We start from the raw sequence: 16,037 nt of genomic DNA, 5'->3' as shown, positions 1-16,037 counted from the left end.
TGGAGGCCAGGCAGCCTTAGCATTGTGGGGGCCGTTGTGGAGATTAAGCAAGCTATTGCCCAGAGTTACAGAGTGGGACTCTATATTTAGACTAGGCACCGAGGCGAGAATTATCAGGTCCGTGGAATTTTTGAGCCCAAGACCCGCCGAGGCGGGGAATTGAACCCTGGTCCCGGGCTAGACCTCTGCATCAGGGTCTGCCGCTCTAACCATTGAGCCACACTTCTCCACTTCTCCATAATAACCCCCTAAGTCCATACCATGGTTCATTCCGACCACCCCATAAAGTGCTGGAATATGACGCTGCAAAATGTGTCCCCAAGGAAAACAGTTGTTGTTGCAAAAAAAAATGAATATGGGGGGTAATTGTTAGTGTGTGTTTTAAGAAAACTTTGCAAAGTTAACAATTCTTTCTCTTTGTCATTAGTAGGACACCTACCAGGACCTCTGCGGTAGCCAGAAAATATGATACTCAATATCCTTTATTTGCTGAAATGCATATTCATTCAGCTCAAGTAACAATGAGCTCAAATGTTAGTTGATGAATAATGGATATGCTCTGCCAGACTGCTTTCACAAGAAACAATAGATCTGTTTGATGGGTTTTCAGTGGATTTATACATTAAATATAAAATACTGTCACCAAAGAAAGCAGTTTGTTAATTGGTCTATGTAATCCCCATTTAATTTAACTTGACACAAATAAAGTGCATTTGAAATATTCAGTGTGGTTAATTTTCAATTTACAGTATATACCTATGATTTTCTTCGCTCATTACTTCATATCCTCACTCTTGCTAATTAGCAGAAGAAATACTGCCTCTTTTAATGTTTTAATTTCATTTTAATTTCACTTATATAATATTATGCTTCAAAGTTTGTTGCACAACAGAATCATGCAATGACGGATTAAGGGCCTGATTACCATACCGGTCGGACCACATTCCACGGCCCTGTCGGATGTGCCAGACTGTTGAAGGTCTCATCGAAAGCGGTCGGTCCAAGCGCATTGGTATGTTCCATCCAGCATGTATTCTGACCAACCGCTGACTCCGACTGCTGAGTTGGTGGTTGGAGAGAAGTGGCAGTCATAGGGCTATACAAGCAGATACTGAATGGAAAAAATGGGGACCCCTACATTCTATTCAGTTTGCTATTCGTAGGGAATACATAAACACATTTAGGAAAAAGACAATATATAGCAAACCAATGATAATTATATCGCCCTTATATCGACCTTTTTTTCAAATGCTGTGTAGTGAATGATAATAATTCGCTGAGACAGTAATGTATCAAAATTATTTGAATATTTTATTTCTATTTGTTTACTTTTTGTATTTTTTTGGGAGAACTCTTTATCATTTTTATCTCACTTAATTTATAAAAAATATGTGTAATTCGTATAAGTTAACATTCAATAACATATAATACACATACTGACAAAAACAAAGCAATATCAACAAAAGAGCAAAAAAAACGTTCTATACGATATGTTCAGTCGGTGGAAAATTTTGAAGAAGGCAATGCGGTAGAATGGAACACAACGCGTTTCGGCCAAAGGGCCTTCGTCAGGTGACCGTCATTCGTATATTACATATAGACTGGTGTACAACATAAACTTCAACTTATTTTGATGAAGCGTATGGTCTGATTTTCCCAAAGACAATTTTGATTATCTTTAGTATCTGTAGGATATTGTCGAAATATATAAAACACTGATATTCTTTCTTTTAGTACCCCCTGTTGTCTGTAGATGTGCACATAATTGGTTTAAGGGGAGTGAAGGTCATAGAAAATTCAGTACATATTCTTCTCAGGTATGCATCGACGTGCTGACCTCAGTTCAAGTGCCGGAAAACAAGTCTTTTGCGCAATGAATCTATCGTCCTTTGTTGGCCCTTTTTAATTAAGACTTCTATTTTACATCGTCATTTGGGGGGATCCATGTATTTCTTTCCATGTATCTCTCTCCACGGGTGCCGGCACCCGTGGAGGTGTAAACCAGCAGACCCCATAATACGAAGAATCGACATCGGATTGAAGACTCTATATTCATGCCAGATTAACAAGAAAGGCCACGACTTTCTCTACTAGATGAAAAGAATTAAAAGTGAGATAAAAATGATAAAGAGTTCTCCCAAAAAAATACAAAAAGTAAACAAATAGAAATAAAATAATCAAATAATTTTGATACATTACTGTCTCAGCAAATTATTATCATTCACTACACAGCATTTGAAAAAAAGGTCGATATAAGGGCAATATAATTATCATTGGTTTGCTATATATTGTCAGAAGTGGCTGCAGGAAAAAAAAAAGGGGCGCACAAGCGCGCCATTCACTCACTGCGACATTCACGCTCCAACGGCTCCAGTGGACACTGAAGGCAGGCAGCGTACCACATGATCAAAGCCACTTCACAATTAAAATTTTGTCCGGGGCTCAGGCGGGGCCTCAAACCAGCCCTCGGAAGCACGAGATCACACCAGGCACTGTCAGTGTACACAGATTAACGTCAAAGACAACCCGCTTGGGAATTATATAACCAACACACTCGTCAACACACATAAGCTGCAAAACTTAAAGCTGAGGACGCACACATAACAAAGGACATGCAAATACGGGACAGCTAAGGAGGCACATATGAAGAACGCTGTTACTAACAGTGCATGCACAACTGCTTCACTCATGGACAGTTATATGTCGCACTCTCTAGGTCCGGCACTGTGCAAAATCAATTTATTCTACGGCCACATTCAAATGAGACCAAAAATCAAGATTTACTATTACAAACATTACACACATAACATTTCATACCCGGACAACATCGGGACGGGCTGCTAGTATATTATAATTTTGGCTACTTTTTTAAAATGTAATTATATCATTTTTGAAGATATCCAATCTTCCTAGTACTGCAGCAGTACTAGAAGTACTTTGGAACTTTGGCACTTATTTACATTAATTAGATCACATAAATGATTAGATTATGAGCTGAGGATCCATTTATATTGCATCAGTCTTCATACTGGGCTTGTCTATAAAATTGTTTTTGTATAGCTGGTACCAGGATAGGTTCAGAAAATTGAGCAATTGTGTGGCAGTAAACTGAATATTGTATTTATGCAATAGCAAAATTTGTAGTAATAATGTGATTTGAGTTGTTCTCCACAAGGTGCTGTAAGATATTAAGGATTGATTAGCCACTCCAAGATGGTGGACATATTAGCACAAAAGTGCAAATTGTGGTCTGCAGTTCTTTCTTTAAATTTCACTACATATCACTTTTTATGTCATGGGATAAAGGGCCCCAAACAATTTTGGCATAGGATAATGCCGAAATGCTTCACTGCTTCAAATAAATGGCCGAAACTCAAAAATCCTGGAGTGCCTGTTCTTGTCTGCTTGTGACACACACATGGAATTTCAAAAGGTAGGTTTCTATTTATTTTTAACCATTGTACATATTTTTGTATGTTTTATTTTATATTATTTTATGTTGATTTTTGGGTGCATTTTTGGAGTATTATGTAAATTGAAAAAAGTATAATATTTTCTTTTTATTGTTATGTATGATTATGCAAAATTATGTATTGCCTTGCAGAAATACTAAATATTACTGTAGTGTCCAACATCTTCCCCAAAATGGTTGATATTTGAATATAAATAGTAAATCAAATCCATTTAAGGCCTAATGACCATGACCTCAGTAGCCACGGTGGCAGTGCGGTCACCGCACACCGGCGGTCCGGTATTCACAGAAGGCATTTAAGATTCCTAAAGTTAGGACTCCTAACTTTAGGACTCCTAAATGCCTTCTGTGAATACCGAAAGTCCTAAAGTTAGGATTTTTCTCAGTTTAGGAGTAGTAAAGTTAGGACTCCTAACTTTTAAGACTCCTAAATGCTTTCTGTGAATACCATAAGTCTTAAAGTTAGGATTTCTCTCAGTTTAGGAGTAGTAAAGTTAGAAGTCTTTATTTTAGGACTCCTAAATGCCTTCTGTGAATACCAAAATGAGTAAGTGCCTTCTGTGAATACCAAAATGGTAGTAAGTTTAGGATTTTGTCTTAAGTTAGTTCTGTGAATCGGGCCCATTGTAATTAATATCAGAGAAAAATCTTCTACTTGAAGCCCTGGTGACATCACAACAATTAACATTTTTGTATCTGAATTAAATAAAATAATTCAGCGTTTGTGTATTTTTTTGATGAATGTTCAATTCTGTATTTTTTGTGTATTTTTTTGCGATACAAATCATGGAAAATGCTTAAGCCAGGGTCCTCATCTTCTTGTAATGACTCAGTCGGTGTCCCCAGATTCTAATAATAATTCAGCATTGGGGGTCGCCGGATTCTAATAATGATTCAGTGGTGGTCTGTTGGTTCTAGTAATGATTAAGTGGGGGTCCACTGAATTTAAAAGGTTAAGAACCACTGGTTTAGAATATGCAAAAACAGCCACTTTGCATTTAAAATAAAAAAATTAATAGCTCTGGCATGTGCATCTATAACATGCATAGCCAACCACTGGGCAATGCTAATAGAATGCCCAATTCCCCTTATACCAAAGAAATGAACAAAAACTAAGTCCACTAATGGACTACTTTGAAGAAATATGGGTTGGCATCCTCCGCTGCTCAGGAAACAGACACAAAGCCAAACTCCAAATACCACGGTGGAATGTCTACAAGAGCACCATGGCTCAACAAGTCATCACCAGCAATGCAGTGGAAGGATGACACAATGCCTTCCAAGCCAATCTTAAATACACAAATAATGTTTCCATTGCAGTAAAAGCAAAGTACATATTAAAATATGACATTTGCCCTAAAAAAAACAAATGAAACTATAATACTAACAGTTGCTTAGCTGAAGTTCTTGATCCACCTCAAACTCTCAAAAATCCAATCCACAAAGAAGGTACAAATAGAGTAAGAAACCCAAAGAAACAAAATGCAAAAATGTAATGTCCAAATTAAAGCACCTGTAGTAAAGCTTAAAAACCCGAAAAAGGCTGAAAAAAACATTTCAGGAAATCCAAACAATAAAAGGAAATTAAAAAATTAAGTTGGTTTAAATTAAACCAAATAAATGTGCTCTTTTAAAGAAAATGCTAAAATATCTGAAAACGTTGCATTCCGACTTCCTAAATTGTAAACGAAATGCCAGACCCCCCAGAGTACATACATCCCAAATACAATACAAATATAACATCTGTATACATAGTATAAAACGTAACCATCTGTAAGCTAACATTCCACTACTAGCAAACTAAAGATAGTCCTACCACATTACACTACATAACAAAACCGCACAAACTATAACTAGACAACATTACCATATCAAACTAACACCATAACCACACTAACTAGACCTCACACATCCCCTCTACCCTTACACCCCTAAATACAAACTTTAAAAAGTTCTTACCTTATCAACCTAACAACAAAAGGGAACCAGAACCAACACAAATGAAATTCTCCTCAAAATAACACTAATAGAGTACAAAATATAGGTAACAGTAAAATAAATTACCATTGAATAAAAATTAAATTAAAGAGTGTCTTCCGATAGAAATCAATAGAAACGTTATAAAAGTGTACTGAAAAGTGTTTAAAAATGTTCATAAAAGGTACATTGAGCAAATACAAATGTATATAATGTATAAAGTAAATAGTACTAAAAAACTATAACTCTAAATTAAATAGTATTAAATGCTCGCTATTTGTGTTCTGTTGCATTTAGCAGCACTATTTCGTGTGCATTCTCACACCCATTTTGGATGTGAGGAGACATTATTTCGCTAAAAAATAGTGCTTGATGCAAAATTACTGTTCTCGTGTTCAGCGTAATTTGCAAAATTCTCAGTTTATGCTGCAAGATTATGATACACTGAATTACAAGAGTTATGCCCACCCCAAATTTATACAACATGGCTGGCTGTTTTAAAGACTGCAAAAGTGCTTGAGAACACGCCTGTGTGTATGACAGCACATTTGTATGTGACTGCATGCCTTTAGGTAAGATTGCTGGTGTGAGTGTTTGCATGGGCCTTTGACTTACTCTGCAGTTTAATGTGTATACACACATACTCATCCTGTTTGATGGATTCAGATTGTGAGTGGAGAACTCTCCGAGACTCCCCTCTTTACATTTGTTAATGCAAAGAGAATGAGGATGGGGCACTGAATTCACACAGCTGGGTCATTAATTGTCTCTGTATAATAGGTGTGTGTGATGTAAAACTCTGTGATACCCTACAATGCAGTCGGTAGAGCTATCAAATAAACTAAATTGATGTGTGAGTGAGTGGCTATGGAGAGATAAGGGGTTCTGTTGGAGAGTGTCAGTGAGGAAATCCATGGAGAAGGTCATGGGGGGACCCAACAAAGATTGTTGCACTGGGCACCACCAATGCTAAAAACAGCCCTATTTAAGAGGGTGATCCCATTATTACCAATAAGGAAGGAACCCCCTTTTGGAAGGTGACAGGGGTGTAACACAAAGCCGCTCATTCCCCTTGGTGCGGGAGGGCAGGATCCCCCACCCCAGAGGGGGGCCTCATCCACTTCTTTAGCCTGTGTCCAAACAAATCAGAGCAGTCACTGCCTTGCTACACGCTGCTGCAGTTTGTTCCAGGCAGCACCATGTCTTTCTCTAGAAGCCCAAGTACAAAGGTTGCAAATGTTGACGTGTTGCTTGCAATCAGGGCCCACAGCAAAAAGGCAAGTCACCAGCCGCGATTTTTATTTAATTTTTCCTAGGCTTTGTCCCTTGAAATACCCCCCCCCCCTCCCTCCCCCCCCTTGCGGCCCCACCGCTGTTACCTGTGTGGACCGTGGCTACATGTCACTGACATTTGGGCAGAAATAATACAGCAGAGTTGAGGGTAGCAGAAGGGGAAAGTAGACCAGTAATCTCAAAGGCATAGTAGCTGATTAGTTACTATAGGCACACGTGAGAAAGTAAATAGACAGAGAGAGGGTGAGAGACTTGTGTGAGAATGAGAGGTGATAAAGTGACAGCTTAGAGAGCCAAAGAGGTGGAAACACATGCACGAAAGTTGAGAAAAGGCCAGTTCAGAGCGAGAGAGAGACAGATATTGGTGGGGACAGTGGTGAGAGAAGGTAAAGAAGTGAGAAAGATGTGAGGAAGGGACAGCTAAGAGAGACAAGAGACAGGTCTATGTTTGATAGAGACAGAAGGTGAAAGTCAGCTGAGAGAGATAGAAGGGGAGACGGGCGAGAGAGAGGTAATATACAGATAGACAGGAGGCAAAGAGACAGCTAAAAGAGATAGTTAGGGCGTCATGTGACAGTGAGTCAGTGACATGGAAGTGAGATACGGCGAGTGATAAAGAGAAAGTCACTTTAGAAAGGACTAGCTGAGAGTGATAGGGAGAGACACGTGGGAGACAAATAGAGACAGACAGACAGTTGAGCAACAGCTGAGAGGGACGGACAAGAAGAGAAGTGATAGAGACAGAACGATAAGGAAGAGACATTTGAGAGGGACATGTGTGATAGGGAGTTAGGTGAAGACAGATAAACAATATAGAAGATGAGACTGTGTGATAGAGGTGGTGAAATGACCAAGAATGGTGGGAAAGAGACAACTTAGAGAGAGAGAAAAGGGATCAAGGTAGAGAGGAAGACCGGCGAGCAAGAAAGAGTGAGATATTGTAGGTTACCCACCGTGATGCATCAGTGGTCTGGATTCTGGGCTATGTGTGCGTATAACCTGTGTAGCTACTTGTAAAGGGAGGGGGTGAGGATGAAGCATGAGTGTCAAGGGGGCCCTTCTACGCACCTTGCATGGGGACCACCTAAAGTTTCTTTATGCTGCTGAAGAAGATATAGGCAGGGCTCTAAGTGGGCTTGGGAAAAAACAGCCTTGTAAGTAAAACCTGCTCTCCAATGGCCCGATGTAGGTAATTTTATTTTACCACGTCTTAAATACCGAATGATACCGAATCGGTATTTAAGAAGTGGTAAAATAGAGGGGGGGATGTAGGTAATACAGAATCGGTAAATACCGAATCGTTAAGATTCGGTATTTACCGATTCTGTAAATACCAATTCGGTAATGCCCATTGATTCCAATGGGCATTGAAGCCCATAGGAATCAATGGGCATTACTGAATCGGTATTTACCGATTGGGTAAATACCGATTCCAGCAAGAGTGCAGGGGGTGTCACTTTGACACCCTCTAGCACCCCAAATACCGGCATGTGTGCCATGTGGCACACAGACATGCCCTAAGGGCATGTCTGTCTGTCACATGGCATAGGTGTGCATGCACACCTGGATTCGGTATTTTACCACCCAATTGGATTGGGTGGTAAAATACTGAATCTGAAAGGCCTGTAGCACTGGAAACAGTGTTACCTACATCAGGAATTTTCCGAATCGGAAAAATTACCGATTCGGTATTTTACAGAATCGGTAAATTTACCTAATCGGTAAATTTACTGATTCTGTAAAATATAACCCCCTACATATCAATCACCAAATACCGGTCGGTAAGGCTAAATTTGGCCGTTACCGACTGGTATTTGGTGACCTACATCGGGCCCCAAGGGAGTCAAGTTTTAACTTAAAATAGTACTTTCGAGTCGAGGTAAATTTTAAACTGTTTGGCGTGCCACTGCATGATGGGGTGTAGCCCTAACCCCAGTCTGAGAATTGCCTATGTGAGGACATTGAAAAATCCAAACCTGCGCAGTGCACAGCTAATGTCCCTAAGGTTTCAGCATATATATCTTTCTTTATTCAATTTTTATAATTGCAAATTCATCTTTTACACCAAAATGATTCATCAAAATGTATTTCTTATTTCATCCTTGTGTATTACAAGTTTGTTTGAGCAAAAAACATTGTTGATAACAAATGATAAGTACATTCTCTGTGCTCCATATTTCGCTAACAAATAGAAACTAAAAAGCAACACAATGCATTTCGAGTTAAAGAACCCTTCCTCAGGGGTACATGTGATCAGATAACAATAATGAAGAGCTTTAGATAAGCAACTGATAGCTACCTCCGTTCGGAACTACAAAAGTGAAATTGAGAACATTGCCAATTCCATGTTTTCATCAATAGAAAGTACAGACAAACAAGTAGGACTTGCACACTCCATAGGTGAAGCAAAGTAAATGAAGTACGGGAAAGAAGTAGAGTTCAAAGAAAAGTGTATGATCATGAAAAAAAGGTCAAAAGAAGTCAAGGGTGTAAAGAATGGTGTAAGGGTCCCGCTGCATACCAGTGCCATCATTCCTACAAGCGATTCGTGCTGTGAAAGAACCAAACAAGAGAGGGTGAACACGTGTAGCGACTATCAACTGCTGTAATATACCTTATTGTAAGGACTCAGAGTCAGTCAGCATTCTAGTGCTGAGCCTGTAACTACACTGAACACCCACCCACCACTGATGTCACTGGTCATGTGACACAGTACTAATAAAAGTGGCCGAGCCCACGTGCTCTGGGCCAGTTGCACCGAGTAAGCAGTGTGTCCTGTGTCTCAGTCATTTCCAGCATGAGGGCCTAGGGCCCGCCCTTTACACTTATGTCCGCGTTAATTCATGCATGTCTGCAAACAAGGGAACCAAAATAAATCTAGTGTGTTGATCTAAAAGAATTGATGTATGGGAGACATAACCATGCTGTGCTTACCGCCAATGCATTGAAAAACAAGCTTTGGATTCTACACAAACCAAATCGAAGTTACACTAACGTTGGACAGGTCCAGCTTATAGAAACACCCTGTGAACTACATGTGCAGAGGCATCTTACCAAAGGCAGCGTAAACGCGCTCCGTATCTAAAAAAGAAATGAGGCGTCGGAAAATTGAATAAAGAGAAATGTATACGCTGAAACCTTAGGGACATTAGCTGTGTACTGCGCAGGTTCGGATTATTCCATGTCCTCACATAGGGCTTTAAGTGGGCCAGGTCTCACTGGGTCTGAGCATCGACAGTTTTTTTAAGGGAGCCTCGAAACGGGTCTCTATCGTGCTCTGTTTTTTGCCCTGGCACAGCCGGTCCGTTTTTTACGGACTGCAGTGACAGCCGGCACTTTGATGTGCATGTGCTCACATTGCTCTCTTCTCACTAGTGCAGAAGTTATGGTATGAGGTCATGCCAGGTGAGCCTTGTAGGGGAAGGGAAATCCTTTAAAGAGAGTCATTTTCTCTCTGGATTTCCCTTCTCTTTTTGAAACTCATATGCTTCAACATTGTCGTGGTAGAACCAGGGCTTTAAGTAGAAGCTTTTTCAATATTATATACAAGTCATAGCTGCTGCTTATTTATCTTATGCAACTAACAACCATTGACAAAGCCAATAGTCCTGACTTGTTGTAGGTATGATGTTACTTGTTGTATCCTATCTGGATGAAATGACGAACAGCAAAATACAAGTCGGGGGGCACACAATGCTAAGTACAGATTTTTAGCTTATGTATTTTAAGCCACTCCCTTAATTATATTGGCCATGCCCCTGAGAGAGACCCCCCCTCATTTTTTTTATCCCACTTAAAGCCCTGCATATAGGTTTAAAAAGCGGGTGACTCCATTGAAGTCTACGGGGGTATTTTGTTTGTTATGTGGGAGAACGCGAGTAAAAAGTACATAAAACCCACTAATCGCGGGTGAGTTAACAAGCATTGAAAAAGGTTGCAAGTACACTGGGTCAGTTATAGGCCCTTAGTGTTGCTGGTCACCTGCCCATTTCCCTAACAATCCCATATTCCCCCCTGCTTCGTACCAGCATAACATTCACACTTCCTTATAAAAGTCCATTGAAGTTGTCAATAAAGGCAGATTCTTGAAGGCTATGAAATGGGGCAAGCTCAAGTTAGAGGCACAAAAGTCGACCACATTGATGCAAACCGTGGAGATGATTTCACGCAGGGCCACACGTCTATTCACTTGTTATCAAACTATTTTAGTCCGATTCTACTGTGAGTTCCAAAATAATTGAAAACACCCAATTAATCTGTAAACTGAATGCCAAAATCAGGTCATTTTTCAGCCAATCAATTGAAATAATTGTATAGAAAGGAGGAAGAGTTTGCAATTTTAGCAATTATTGTCCATCGTGATAGAAATGATTCTTAGTGTATTAAAAAATGACATGGAATGGGAACCCTTTTCAGTTCCCTACTCAATTGATTCACTTATTTTCTATAGTGCAATTAAATCAATAAAACACAGCTCCCGAAGCTAATGAAATGTGCCATTTAGGTGCGGCCACATTTAGTTTGTAGTCCCAGACTTCCGGGTTAAAAGTCAGCATCCAGGCACAATGTGTTATCACTCTTCTTTAAATCCCAGGTCCGCGGCAAGCTATTGCTCTCTGGGCAGACATCTGCGCCTGGACTGCTTGCTTTGGAGGAAGGAAGTCAGATCCCTTAGTCTACTGAAGGCTCAAAGGAAAATCAGACCTCTCCAGACAGCTCTGTATTCATGTTATGTGCAGGTGGAAGGTGGGCGGGCCCTGAGCTGGCACCTCCATTGATCGCTGCCGTCAGAGCTACTTCAAAAGACAGGCTGGAATTGGAGAAGGCAGAAAAGGACTTTAATGAGAATCTTTGCAACACAGCTGTTGGGGCGTATGTAAGGGGCTGCATAAATGGACGTCCAATAACTTCCCCTTGAATCAGGTTGGAGCAATCAGCTCGGAAAAGTTTCCCATATGTTGAGAGAGCGGCGCGCGGGCTGCGGGTTATGGCAAGGACATAGGCCACTCTGGGGTTACCGAGTCTGGCTGCAATTAGGCACTCAGGGCTGAAATTGTGATGGTGCTTCGGGGAGCTATTGCACTTTAGTCATTTGTAATTGCACACTCGGAAATTACTTCAAAATTACTCTAGGCTCTGTTACATACTTTAAGAAACATGTGTTCCCAGAAAAGGAAAGCGTTAGCATGCAAGACACAAAGCAGTATAGCCTCTTTATTAGTGAATCCTGCGTTATGAAAATGGTCATTATTAAAAAAAAAATGTATTCTGTTACCTAACAGGATGTTGGACCGCCCTAACTTCCTCCAATAAAAAAACGCACTGGGGACACTTGAAGGTTTGTTGTTGTCCAAACTCAGGGGCCTATTTATGAAAAAGTCGCACAGCAAGCCACCTTGCTGTGCTGTGTGATAGGGAAAGGGCAGGAATGCGCCCTATTTAGGGCAATATGGAGCATTCCTGCCTTTTCCTCTGTGCTGTCGCCCTTTTTGCAGCCTAGCACCAATGCAGGCACCCTTGCACGTGCACCATGGTGCAAGGGTGCTTGCATTGCATGCAGGATTGTTTCTGTGTGCAAAAACAAACCTGAGAGGCACATTTCTCTATTTATATGTACTGCAGAATGCAGCACGCATAGAAAGAGGAAGTAACAAGGAGAAATAAAGATATTTCTCCTCGTTATGCCTCTCGTGGGAAGGCGCATCTTTCTGGCACCAGGGGGGTAATAGTCAGGTTTCACCTCATTCAGTAATTTATAAACACAAAAAGACGTGACTGGTTCAGAACAGTTATCTTTTTTGTCTTTTTTAGGACACAGGGGGAGTTTCTAAAGACATTAAACTTCCCTCACGGGACAAACTTGTTGCCAATCACCTATTAGTCCAACTGTTCAATTTCAAAATTTGCCAATACACCACATTGCTTTTCCTGTGTCAAAAGATAATTGAAAACATGAAAGAAAAGTGAAAAGAATGTGTGAGAGGTCAGAAAGTACCTCACGTTAGTATCACCAAGGGAGCTGCTGGTTGGTACTCACCAGTTGGCCCACGTTATCATCATCGGTGACTTTCAATATCATAAAGGGAAAAAAAGATGGACACATCTTTTTTTACATGATGTACTTTCTGATGTGTTCATCCCAGTCACCCCTCTATGAGTAGGTTTTGCTTAATCCAGGCCACAAGTGGCTCAAGTGCCAGGGCAAAGATCATGTGCAAGTCAGGGCATCCCTGTTGGGTTCCCTTCTGCAACTCAAATCTGCCGGATAGCGTTCCATATACCCATACTCCACCCATAGGGACCAGTAGAGGAGTTTCACCCACCCACAGAATTATCGCCGAAAGCCTAACCTGGTCAATGCAGGTAATAGGTAAAGCCATTCAATACTATTGAACACCATTTTGGCATAAAGAGTCATCAACAGCCCCTGATAAGCACCTGGAAGGCCAGTCATGTGAAATACGCCATAGATCCTCCTCAAATTAAGGCGAGCACTCCGTTGTGACATAAAGCCAGGTTGATCCTGATGTATGATGGTAGTAATGACTTTACTTGAGCTTGTCACCAGATTCTTAGCCAACATCTTGGCCTCCATATTTAGTAAGGAGATGGGCCTGTAGGAACTGTTGTCAGTCAGGAGTTTCCCTTTTTTGTGTATGACCACAATTGTGGCCATACACTGGTCATCTGGCAGACGGCCATGGGTCAATGGCATCTGAAATGCCAGCAGCATTAACAGTTCAATGGGCAGGTCATTAGGTTCAACAACCTTGCAGATGGCAGGCCCCGAATGGCGGTTGCCAATTTGTCCTCCATCAGGTCTGTCTCCATGTCCTCCACTGCATCTCTCGCAAGTGTTGGCAGGAAAATAACAGTTCCTCACAGTCAGTTCTCATATTAGTACTCGAGGAGATGTATAGATTCTTGTATTAAGATTTGCAAAAGTATCAGCAATCACCTGGCCTGTAGTCCGTAGAATTCCCTCCCCATCAAGGACTCCCACGAGCAATCTCTGTCTCTCTTTTCAAGCCAATTAGGAAGTTTGTTGGCCTTGTCGCGTACATCATATAAGTGCTGTTGCTTTCCCAGGTCATGGGAGCGCATCAGCTAGGATCCACAGGTCCTATTGACGAAGACATAACCAGTGACACAGGCCAGTCCCTCAAGTCACCACTCTAGCCTCGATGGCCATTATGTCCCTCTCTACAGCTTCACAGTCTTTTTTGGTGTCTTTCTTCTTGCCTCCTATGAGAGCCTTGGATGACTGCTTTGAATGCTTCCCATAAAACAATGATGTATGTTACTGTCCCCTTGTTCTCCTGAAAGTATAGCTCAGTGGCTGTGTTTAGCTTTTCTTTAATATCCCTGTGTGGAGAAACAAAGGTTCTAGTCTGGAGACTGAGAGGCGACCAACATTGACCCTTTTAGCAAAGTTCTTACTGGGTATTGTTCGGAGATCCCTTGTGCGTAGTTCGTCACTACTCTAAAAGCCCCCACCTGGGTATGGTGAGTGAAAAGCTGGTCAAGACAGAAGAACAAGCCATGTGCATCAGAAAAGTATGTATATTGGTGCACTTGTGGATTATGTGTCCTCCACAGATTCGCCATCACAAAAGCCTGCAGTTACCCCTCATCAGCCCTTGCGGGTGCAGTACTCATTCTACCTACCTCAGGGTTTGTGATAGCATTAAAATCTCCCCCAAGAAGAAGGGTGCCTCTGGGCATTCCCATAAGTAGTGTGCTAAGTTTAGGGAGGGTTGAGGCGTGGCGTCCCGACCGTACATAAAGGTAACCAAAGTTTACCTTAAGTCCCTCTCAGGTTCCTGAAATAGCTACATAGCAACCCTGGATGTTGTGCCATGTGTGCAGTGGGATGAAGGGAAACATTTTCTTGAAGAGTATGCCTGTGCCCCTCGAGTATATGGAGTACGCTGCTTGAGCCAACAGTTTATAACCAAATTGTTTTAAAGCCATGTAATGATTACCTCTGAGGTTGGTTTCCTGCAGAAGTACGAGACAGGGGAATGTCTCCACACACATCGGAGCACTAATGTGTGCTTTAATTTATTCTACAGGCTATTGACATTACATGTCCAAGCATTCAGATCTTTTCGTGGTTTCCCTGTCATTGATGTAGGTTTGCCGTGTGTATGGGGTCCTGAGCAATAAGGGTCAAGAGATCATTTCGAGGCCCTGTGCCCAGTTTATGTTGTAACCTCTCATCCTGCAACCCCCTGACCAACAGCAATCTGTATGGATGAGCATATAAAATGAAGAACAAATCGGAATAGAGGAAATCCAGTAACTTCCCCTTCTCTGTGTCCCTGCAAAGTGAGATCAAAACTACCCAAAACCCCAATGTGCAGAGTGCCAGTCGACCCAACATTTGCATGTACCAATAAGGGTGCATTGCACTGCCAATCTAATCTGGTCCAGGATATTGGTGTAAAGTATTACATTCACCTAAAATTAATCATAAATGATTTTCTAACAGTTTACTGGTGTCCCCTGAACGTGTGCCACTTCCTTGCAGGTCAAGAAACCCCCAACCCAAAGATCCACAAATACTAACAACATCTCTAACTGAGAGGCACCACGGCTTACCCAGTACCCCTGAGCGACATAACAGTGCGAGGCCCATTTAGCTACAGAAAATATTGTTAATTTCTCCATGAAGGGGCCTCTGGATTTCAGGTCATAGGAAACAACCAGGCAGGTTGGTTTCTATCTCTCTTTCCACAGGGCTGGTCCCGTGATAATCACCTCTCCGCCGACCCGTGACTCTCCAGCCCTCCAGCCAGTCCCACTCTTCCTCTGGAAAGGTGAAGTACAATGATTTCCCATTCACCACCACACAAAGCTTGGCTGGGTAAACAACATCATGCTTTTGATGCTCTGCTGTCAAGTGCCCTCTTTAGTGATTGAAAGCTCCATCTCATACGTTGCACCTGAAGGGTGAAATCAATAAAGAATTGGATGATCATGTTCTCAAAATGATCACCGTTAGTACGGGCAGCTTGAAGGATCACATCTAGTTGAATACCCTGGCTTTAATCATGCATGAAAGGGAGCGGCAAGGGGCCAAGAGCCCTGTGTTCCCGCTCTATAGAGAAATAGCTAGATAGCCTCTTGGGATGAAGTATCGTCAGGAAAAGGTCTTCCAGGAAAAGATCAACACTCTGCTGCTCTGCCCACTCAGGGAACTCCACCACGCAAATGTTGTTACTCCTGGCACGGCCCTCCTGGTCCTCAAGAAGGGCCATGATTGCAACATTCAGTTTGGTAAGTAAAGCAA

The sequence above is a fragment of the Lissotriton vulgaris genome, chromosome 8, assembly GCF_964263255.1.
Source record: "Lissotriton vulgaris chromosome 8, aLisVul1.2, whole genome shotgun sequence".
NCBI lineage: Eukaryota > Metazoa > Chordata > Amphibia > Caudata > Salamandridae > Lissotriton > Lissotriton vulgaris.
Note: the sequence above shows the minus strand (reverse complement) of the source record.